The sequence below is a fragment of the Limulus polyphemus genome, unplaced genomic scaffold (assembly GCF_000517525.1).
Source record: "Limulus polyphemus unplaced genomic scaffold, Limulus_polyphemus-2.1.2 Scaffold6988, whole genome shotgun sequence".
Taxonomy (NCBI): Eukaryota; Metazoa; Arthropoda; class Merostomata; order Xiphosura; family Limulidae; genus Limulus; species Limulus polyphemus.
The window spans coordinates 14743-25022 of NW_013672598.1; the positions used below are offsets into that span (position 1 = coordinate 14743).

The 10280-nt window shown below is 31.3% G+C and overlaps 1 long non-coding RNA gene across 22 annotated transcripts in view; it reads left to right on the plus strand.

The window, feature by feature from the left end:
• The window catches only part of LOC106474245, a 45604-nt gene that overhangs the window by 14198 nt on the left and 21126 nt on the right, over positions 1–10280 (plus strand). For 15 of the 22 annotated variants that reach the window (XR_002613901.1, XR_002613903.1, XR_002613904.1 and 12 more), the window contains one exon: positions 6010–6095. This is a non-coding gene — a long non-coding RNA (uncharacterized LOC106474245). Of the gene's footprint in view, positions 1–436; positions 529–3122; positions 3223–5021; positions 5142–6009; positions 6096–10280 lie in introns of all 22 variants that reach the window. The other 7 variants (XR_002613898.1, XR_001291738.2, XR_002613905.1 and 4 more) reach the window with 6 other exon arrangements.

The window sequence follows — 10280 nt, forward strand, 5'->3', positions numbered from 1 at the left end:
AAAATGCCCATAAAAACTCAATGTGCAAAAAAAATGAAAATTGTATGTATATTCCCATGGACCTGATGAACCTTCATACCAATTTTGGTGAATATCCATCCACACCCTGTGAAGTAGTTATATGGTCATCAACAGAAAACAGACAATACTATTATATTTATGAAGATTACACTTAGTCATTGATAATTATAATTAGGTGATCACAGAGGCTAATATCCATAACAATGATTGAAATTCATTAAAAGAACCTTTACATAATTATACATCTGTCCTAATTCTATCAGAGATTAAATGTTATAGTTTGTAAAAGGTATCATATTTGGGGTATTGATTTGGGCTGGTTGTTTTGTTATTTTATTATATTCTGAAATTCTATTTGTTCTTTTTCAGCATTTTATTTCATATGAAGAATAAAAACTATTACAAAATGTATTAGCTTTTCAGGTCACAGTAGGCTTAGATCTGAGCTGTCTTACTGTTGTCTAGTGGTAGACTGCCACTGAAGTGAGAGTTAGGAAGAGATTGTTGGTAAGTTTTCTTTAATGGTTTCTTTCATAGTTTAATTTTGGTAATAGAATCATGTTTTACTATGACTTTTATATTGTTTACCAATCCAAAAATTGTAAATCTACACCAGTAATGTATAATTTAATAATGTTATTTTTATGGAAAAAGAAGAAATGTTAATATTACATCTTAACCATTTATGATACCTTAAAAATCAAAAGGTGTAGTGTGTCTGTCTTAGTTTTGGGTTACTTACAAGTAATACCATTTTTTAATTTACGATAAGTGTTCCCCTGGTGGAACAGCAGTAAGTCTTCGGATTTACAATGTTAACATCAGGGGTTCGATTCCCCTCGGTGGACACAGCAGATAGCCTGATGTGACTTTGCTATAAGAAAACACACATACATACATACAAGAAGTGCCATTGGAAATGCAGTTTATTGAATGTATTGTGTTGTTATAAATGTTACCCTGTACAGGCAAAAGATATATGTAGGATGTAATCATGCTGAACTCAAAAGCTTGAACAAGAAAAAAAACTTAGCCATTGCTTTTGTGTATTACTGAATTTTTGAAGCAAGAACTGAAAATATTGTAGTTGATCAATCCTTGTTTCAAAATGGATATTCAGAGTTCAAAGCAAAAAAAAAGTGGATAAGTAATACCAAGGTGCATACTCTCAATATAGTTGCCAAAATTTCAGGTATCTAGGTCCTTTCCTCTTGGAGCTATGTGGTTTTTTGTTAGTTTGGGTAAGTAATAATACCCAGGTGCACATTAGTGAATGTACCCGGTTTTGCTTGGTTATTAAGTTAATTTATTCTAGATGACTATGTTAGTAAGTATATTCTGAACTCATTTTAGCATAAAAGTACAACCTATATAGTTTTGTGCACGAACATATGAGCATGCATGTGGATAAGTAGTACCCAGGTGCACACCCTCAGGATCCAGTTAGTATGGGTGCAATATTTCAGGTTTCTAGGTTCTTCCCTCTTGGAACTATGGTGATCAATTTTTTTTCTATGTGGTTTTTCACATAAAATGATATGCATGCATGATCACACAGACACACATACATACGTGTCTGTCTGAGATTTCTATTTGTAATAAAAGGAACCACTTCTTTTCTGTGGTTTTTTGTTAGCTTGCCTCATTAAAAAAATGTACATGCAAGCATACATGTGCACATTTCTTTTCTATATCTTTTTTTTTCACATAAAAAAGATGTGAATGCATACATGCATGTAGATAAGTCATAGTACCCAAGTGCAAACCCTCGTGGTTTACTTAGTATGGGAACAAAATTTCAGGTTTCTAGGTTCTTTGGCTTTGGTGCTACAGTAGGCACATATTCTTTCCTATGTGGTTTTTCCATTAGCTTGCCTCACAAAATGATCGAAATGATGCCAATGCATGTGGATAAGTAATAATACCCAGGTGCACATTAGTGAATGTACCTGGTTTTGCTTGGTTATTAAGTTAGTATGTTCTAGATGACTATGTTAGTAAGTGTATTCTGAACTCATTTTAGCATAAAAGTACAACCTATATAGTTTTGTTGCTCCTTTATGGGATTTGGCCTGTTTATAACGTTATCCTTCCCTCTGATTTTAAACTTAAATAATAAGAAAAAAATAAGAAAAACAAATCTCTTTAATAAACAGAGCCTCTAAATTAGAAAACAATAAATATTTTTTCAATTTTGTAGTTTATTCAATTCATTTTATACTTTCAGCACATAGCCTCTTAATAATAGTATTAGGTTATACTTTTGTTGCTAAGCAACATGATATAAAAGCCATTGATGGAACAAATTGTTATCAAAACACATGACTTTTCTGTATATTGGAAGTTGTTATATAAGGAACCACTTCTTTTCCATTTGGTCTTTCGCTAGATTGCCTCATTAAAAAGACGTGCACACACGCATGTGTATGTCTGTCTATGATTTATATCTATAATTTGTAATGTAGGGAAGCATTCTTTTCTATGTGTTTTTTCACTAGCTTGCCTCATTAAAAAGATGTGCACATGCATTCACACTTGTGGATAACATAAGTAATAATACCCAGGTGCACATCCTCAGAATCCACTTAGTTTGGGTGCAAAATTTAGGGTTTCTAGTTTCTTTGCTCTTTGAGCTATGGTGGTCACATTTCTTTTCTTTCTGGTTTTTTGCATTAAAAGATGTGCACATGCATACATGTAGATAAGTAATAATACCCAGGTGCAATAGACCTTCAAGGTCTACTTAATATGGGTACAAAATTTCAGTTTTAGGTTCTTTACTCTTGATGCTATGGCAGTCACATTTTCTTTTCTATGTGGTTTTTCTCTAGCTCTCCTCATTAAAAAGATGCATTCATGCATGTGCATGGATAAGTAATAATACTCAGGTGCACACCCTCAGGGTTCAATTAGTATGTGTGCAATATTTCAGGTTTCTAGGTTCTTTAATCTTGGAGTTCTGGTGGTCACACACACACAGACCAACTCTTTTATTATTGTACATTAACCCATAAATAATGCAGCATACATACTAGCACACTTGAAAGGACAGTTATTTCTATTAAAATGTGTTAAGTTGTACAGCTTTCTTTCTTTTTTAGATCAACTTCCTTTGACTTAGAAATAACAATCTTCAAGTAAGTTTTTACTTGATGATCTTCTAGTTGATCTGAACCAAGAAAGTGAACCTGAATCCAAGAGGTAAACTAAGTTTCTTTTTCAAGTCGACAGCATTACCTGATGACCTTTGTTTTCTTAAGACATTGGTCAGCTGTTACACTTAGTTAACATTAACCAGCTAGCAAAGAATAATACAGTGCTTTCAACCTAAATGCTACATAAATATAGGTCCAGAGATATAGCTTTTGAGTGGATTGTTTATTTTTTTGTTTAACTTTATTAAAATGTTTTGACCTCTCGTGTGGCCATCATCGGATAACTGCCATCCATTATGTCAAATACTGCATGAACATTTTGTTCCAATTTAGAAAACATATAGGATGACACCTGTGCTTTGATTTAAATTATGTTTTAGTTCACAAATAATTAATGCTTAATTTATTTTTCTTCCATTAATGTTGTTCTCATCGCATAATATTTTAAAGTTGCTTATGATAATTGGATGTTGATTTGTTGTAGTGTGTTCATATACGTGTGATGGAGGATTGTTCTTTGATCCTCATGTTTATATTGCATCCCGTTTTGCTTATGTAAGTGATGTTGCATCAGTTGCATTGACACTTGCAGATGATTCCATCATTGAAGTTGTTATAATAAGCCTTCCTCATATGACCTTTGATTTTAGTTCTTGAATAAAAATAACTTTGCTATTTATATTGTAATTTTTCGATACATGTTACCAAATGTTTATGATGTTTTTGGTTACATAGCTGTAATCTGGTAAAACCCCTATTAGTGTGTCTGAGTTGCATTTAGTTTCTTTCATAGAGTTTATGTTGTTTTCCCTTTCCTTTTTTCTATTATTGAGTTTGTTTTTATATTTGGCTTAGGTTTTAGTGACATTAGGTTTAGGGAAGTGACGTTTGTTAATAAATGTATTAGATATTGATTCTAGTTCATGTTGCAAAGTACTGCTGCTGCATATTTTAAATGCTGTGTTGTTAATGCATGATAACATGCCAGTTTTTTGTTGAATTGAATGGGTTGAGTCCCACTTTTATATAGTTCTTAATATTACCAGATTTGTGGAATGTTTTTATGTTAAAACCCTTAGAGTTTTTGTGATTATTATGTTCATGTAATTTTTAACCTGGTTTTCACTGTCTTTTTCATGAGTAAATGTGATGTTAAAGTGAATGTTGTTTATGTGTTGTAGAAGTGAGTGTTGATGATTGTTGTTTTCAAATCTACAAAATACATTATCAGCATATCTAAATCAATGCGTGGGAGGATGTAGAGCTGTGTTAATGCCCCGAGTTTCTATTTTGTTGATAAACAAATCACATAATCCAGGAGACATTTGTTCATAAGTTCTTACCTTGACAGGTGAAACATATGTTTGCAAAGTGGAACAAGTCTTAAAATTTCCAAGCTCAGGTTGTAATACAATTTGTTATATCCTTTCTAGAGCTAGGTTTATTGTTTCTTCTTTTGGTATCATTGTATACATGGATACTACATCAAGTTGTTGTACATGTCATCTTTGATGTTATTGTTCTTTTTTAACTTTAAAAGTAGGCTATTCAATTGTTTTCCATAACATTCATTAAGGTTTGGGATAGCTTTCTGAATTTAGTTGAATCATTTAGGGTTTTTGTAATAAGTTATTGTAGACTTCTGTTTCTGTAACTATGGCTTTACCACCTTTATCAGCTTTACTCTGATAACATGTGAATTATTTTGCAATTCTATAAGGGCTGATATTTGGTGTTTCAGGACGTTTTGTTTAATTTTATCATTTTTAAGTAAATAACCTTCAATTCTACATGATATTTCATGGATGAAATCTTTTAGGTTTTGATTGTCATTTGGTATTTTAGGAAACCACAACAACTAAATTCTAAGTGTTTTTGCAATATCTTTTTGAGCAGAAGGGACATTATCTACTATAGAGAACAAATAAACCAGAACAAGGCAATCTCAATAACTTTTTGGACTAGGTGTGTATCATAAAACTGCATATAAGATAAATAAATAAATATTTTAAAAGTTCCTATAGCAATAAAGAAGCAAGAAAATACATGATATTCACACATACCACATTTACAGAAAAACATTTTGCTGACTAATTACATCTAACAAGAATCTTCTGTGTAGTTACTTATGAAGTTAACGTTTTTTATAATTAGGTACTGGCAAGGCCTGGTGGTTAGGGTGCCCAAATTTCAATTTGCTGTTCATGGAATTGAAACCTGTCACCAAATATTCATTAGTAAAACATTCACCAAGTTGGTGGTGTTGATAAGTCTGTCACCTAAATTTAGGGTTGTTTAACACTTGAGTAGTTTTTTATAAGATTCAATAAAGAAATAAACAATTATTACAATGAGTATTAGTTAAAAGAAATCTCTTTTAATTGACTTCTCTGTTGTGGTATAGTCTTATTGAATACAAAACTGAATAGTAATGCCAACATTTTGTAAAAAGTAGGTAGCTGTTTCCATCAGTATACTTTTCCAGGAAACAGATTCACATTTTAATTTGGGATTAAGTACATATTGGTGATTGGAAATAGATATTAGTATGAACACATCCATTATCATTAATTAGTTTTTCTTATTTAATTAGTGAAACTTTTTTAACTAAAAAATTATCAACCTGGAAGTGTCAAGAATGAGAATGCTTTTTAAGCTTTTTTCTTTTCAAATAATGAATTTGTAAGCTACAGCTTAAAACCTTAATAATGGAAATTTGCATAGTAACAAAATGTGTATGTGAAATTGTGCAGATTGGTGCTGATATATATATATATATATATATTAACAGTATTCATGATGTTTTCTTTTCCTGATTTTAATATATTACTAGTCTTTGCTTTTACTACCTGAGGCCATGATTACATGTAATGAAACATCACTTTGACTGTTTGAAACTTTAAGCTGAACAAAACAAAAGTGAGTAACTTTTTGGTTTCACTGTCTTAAAGGATAAGCTAAGACATTTCCTAATTGTAACTTGTAAAATAATACAGTGGATTATAACTTATAGCTGATTACAGGACATGTTCAGTCATCTTACAAGTAAACGTTAGCTGTAAAATACAACTTTAATAATCAGAGAGAATACAAAACACTAACTTTTGTCATTATTGTCTTTAAATGTAATTATCAACTTCTCTGTGTATAATATATAATCTAACTAATCTTAATCTTGTGTGCACTTAAGGTGTCTAGCGTACAACTGCATGTCTAATTTATAATTGAAGTAAATAATAATAATTCTAATTCTGCTTCAACAATTCTTACTTGAATATACGTTTCAGTATTGATACTTTAGTACTTAATAATACTTTTTTATTATATTTTGCAAATAAAAATGAACAAAATGTTCAAACCTTCATTTCTGTGTGGCTCCAAGGATTCTTGCCTTTAAATAATATTTCTTAGAATTTTATTTACTCACATTTACTCAGTTTAAGAACTTGTTTCTAAATAGTAATAATTTATATACATGTATAATGTATATTAAGTTATCAAATGTTTCTTAAGTAAAAACTTAATATTTTATTTGTTATTCTCACTAATGATTCTCTGTATGGGTTCAGTAGATTTGTCCGATCTTGTAACCACCATAAAAAATTAAGAAATAAATATAAATTTTGCCTCTTTTGTTCTAGAATGACAACAAATTATAATATGAAAACATAAATGTTTAGACTAAATAGCATAAATGTTTTAACATTATATGTTTATATATATTGATTATTTTTATTATATTGACCTTTCACCCATGCCTGGCTAACAATATAGAAGTTACAATGACGCAGCACACGTACTCTCATTTTACTGTATCCATTAATATAAAACTGACCTTTAGTCTTTACAAAGTGACCTGTCTTGACTGTGTTTTTATTGACTAGTATTTTGTAAAATACAGTCACATTTCAACAAAATATCAATTTTTGTTATTAAGTCTTAAGGTTTCTAAAGCAAAATTTTCTTATGCTTTTTTTTTCTTTTCACATGTTGCCTATCCAACATGCAAAGTAATTTTCATTTTAAGAATAAAAATACTTTTATGTATCAGAATGTTTTCAAATTTCACATGCAAAATCCTTATAATGTCCAAATAGTTAAATATTGCCTTATAGAATTAAGAACTTAAAACTTATATACTATTAAAATATAGATTATTAGCTAAGATTTTATACTACGCTAACTAGTATAACATAAATAAAAAGTAATTTAATAAAATTTTGAATACGAGACACTGAAACCTTATGTCATGCACAGTAAAGGATACCCATGGAAATAGGATTAATTGAAATTACACAAGAGAATTTGATATACAGAGAAAAAATTGAGCATGACTACACACTTGAATGTCAAATTGAGAAGTGATGATAGTACTCTACAGTATAGAGGGAGTTAGCTGTGCTAGGAGGGTGTGTCACACTCCTCTCAGTGGAGGGTTGTCACACACTTACTTGCATGCTACAGTGCAGCTATATAACAGGTAAAAACATCAAGGTTAGGTGTGAGTATCAAGGCTAGTGGCGAGCAAAAATTGCACATATAAAAGGCAGCAAAAGTTGAGAAAAGCTATTATGTGACCAGAAGTAATGTATCATATCAGAAGTTTTTTTTATTAAAAAGCTAAGCATTATATTTTAAGTTCAATTAAATATCAAAACAACTACTTTGTATTTACCAATGTGTCATCTGTTAGTTAAAATAGTTGCTGTTAGTTTAATTAACTCTTTCAGCATGGGCTTGGTACCTAGGACTGACCTCATAACCATTTTGTGCTTGTTATAGTTTACATGCTATAACTTTTCAATTAGTAAGAGTATGTTAACGAAACTTGGCAGATTATCAGTAAATATTACAATGCTTTCATATGAAAAACTAAATTTCCCCTAATGTGACACATTTCCTTGGGTATCTTCTCCTCTTTATTTTATCCACCACCCCTCCAGTAACTACAAAATTAAATGTAAATTATTCACTATAAAATCGTCATTGCTTAGATAAACCATAATTTTTATAGTCTTCAATTTTGTTTGGTTACAGAGTTATCAAATAGAAAATCTGACCTCTCCTGCTACACCCACCTGTCATGTCAAGTGTTTTGGTGTTATGTTCCTTGTATATTACTCTTCTTTTGGATGCCTTTGCTACCAATCTCAATACCAAACTGCCACCTCTTCTGGTCTTTAGTTCCACATGCTTTGGCAGTGGCTGACTTCAGTCAGGATTGGATCAATCTTTACTTTCATTCTTATCCTCCTATTTGTCTTCTTCCCTGTGTTCTCTCCCTTATCAAAGCCACTCCAGGTTGAGTCCTGCTAACTGCCCCATTTTTACCTGCTCAACTATGGTTTCCAATCCTGAACCTCCTTCAGTCATCCCCTTCCATTCCTCTTCCACTTTCTCAATCCCTTCTCTGTCAATCTCAGTCTGCCATATTTCATCCTGTCCTCACCACACTCCAGTTTCACACGTGTATTTTGTCCAGTTAATTGTGAGATTATCCAGATCTACATGGGTATATTCCCATTTTTCTTGCTCAATCTTCTCTTCCTTCCATAACTATTTACCAGAAGAAATATCACATTTTCTGGAGTTGGTTTTTGTATCATGGCTTCTCACCATCCCAACCTAGTGTTTCCTACCTTTCCAAATTCTTTACTTAGCTTTCCGACAATGGGTGGCCTTGTTTTAATACCTTTCCTTTCTCCTGCTCCAATTGCATTGTTTTTTTCTCCCATTCTTTCTCTCCTGTTTCACTATTTTTGTCTGATTCATTCTCCCCATTTAATTCCCCTACCTGATTGGAATCTCAGTGTGGTCCTTCATGCCCTACCTTTCCTCGAGCTGAACCTTTGGCCACTTGTCCATTGTACTACCTTCCCCTCCAGATGTATTTCTTACTCCTCTTTGCAGGTGGAGGTTGTAGTTCAGATATTTTTGCTAACGACATTTCTTGTATCCTATATAATCATAACTGTGTTCTACTTTGTCTGGATTGTAGTTTTACCCCAAGTGATTTACAACTTATAACGGTGAAGAAAATAGTTAGACAGGTTCAAAGGGCAATCTAAAGGACAATAAAACAATAAAATATAATTATAAATAGATGTATACTGTTGTGAGCTTAATGCTACTTAGGATAAACAAATGTAGTCTCATGTTACAATTTGAAGTCATTCTAAAAAAGAAAAAAGGGGTAATTTAGATTTATTTAGATTTTTTTTGGAGGTTATGAGGTCAGTCAAATTGACCGATCATGTATAGAGATAGGGTAGATAAAATATAAAGGTTTACTGAAAACAAACATTTGAAATGTATTTAGGAGGTTTTAGAGATTACACAAAGGAAATTTAAAATTTCTGAGATGAGGAAAAGTATTTTTAATCTTAACATTAAAATCACTTTGTACATGGAGGACCATTCAAAACAAATACTCGATATATTCATGGACACATCTTCATTTTAGTTTATTAAAAATACTTCACTAAAAATATGATTTTCTTGTATGTAAAAGACTTATCATGTTAACTGAAAGACTGCCAAATTTTGTGAAGATATACACACTATATTGAAAGTAAGTGTATTAAATCAATAAAGACTTTAAAAGAATACAAAAAGGTCATGTGGTTGGTCAAATTGACTGAGCCCATGTTGAGAGAGTTAAAACATTATTAACAATATGCTGATGACATTGTTATATGAAATACTACCCCCTAGACCTATCTACGCTACTGGTAAACTCTAAAAGAATTTGAATTAATTAGATTCTTGGTGTTCCATGTGGCAGATTATTATAAATTCTGAAACACTATTGTTTTTTAAACACAAAGTCTGCAAAAATAATAAAAAATACCAGAGAGAGAGTTGATTATAACTACAACATGGTAACATAGACATATCTAATGAAATTAAATCCCTAGAAATAATATTTAATGAATGTGTGACTTGAAAGGTCCATATTCTGTAGGTATATTTGCGGAATATGAATATACCATAGGTTCCTTTGTTTCTATAGTATGATTCTTTGTTCTGAACATGTGTAAGTTTCACACAATACATGTTTAAGTAGACCATTGAGTTTAAATTCGATGACGAGGAACCCACTTT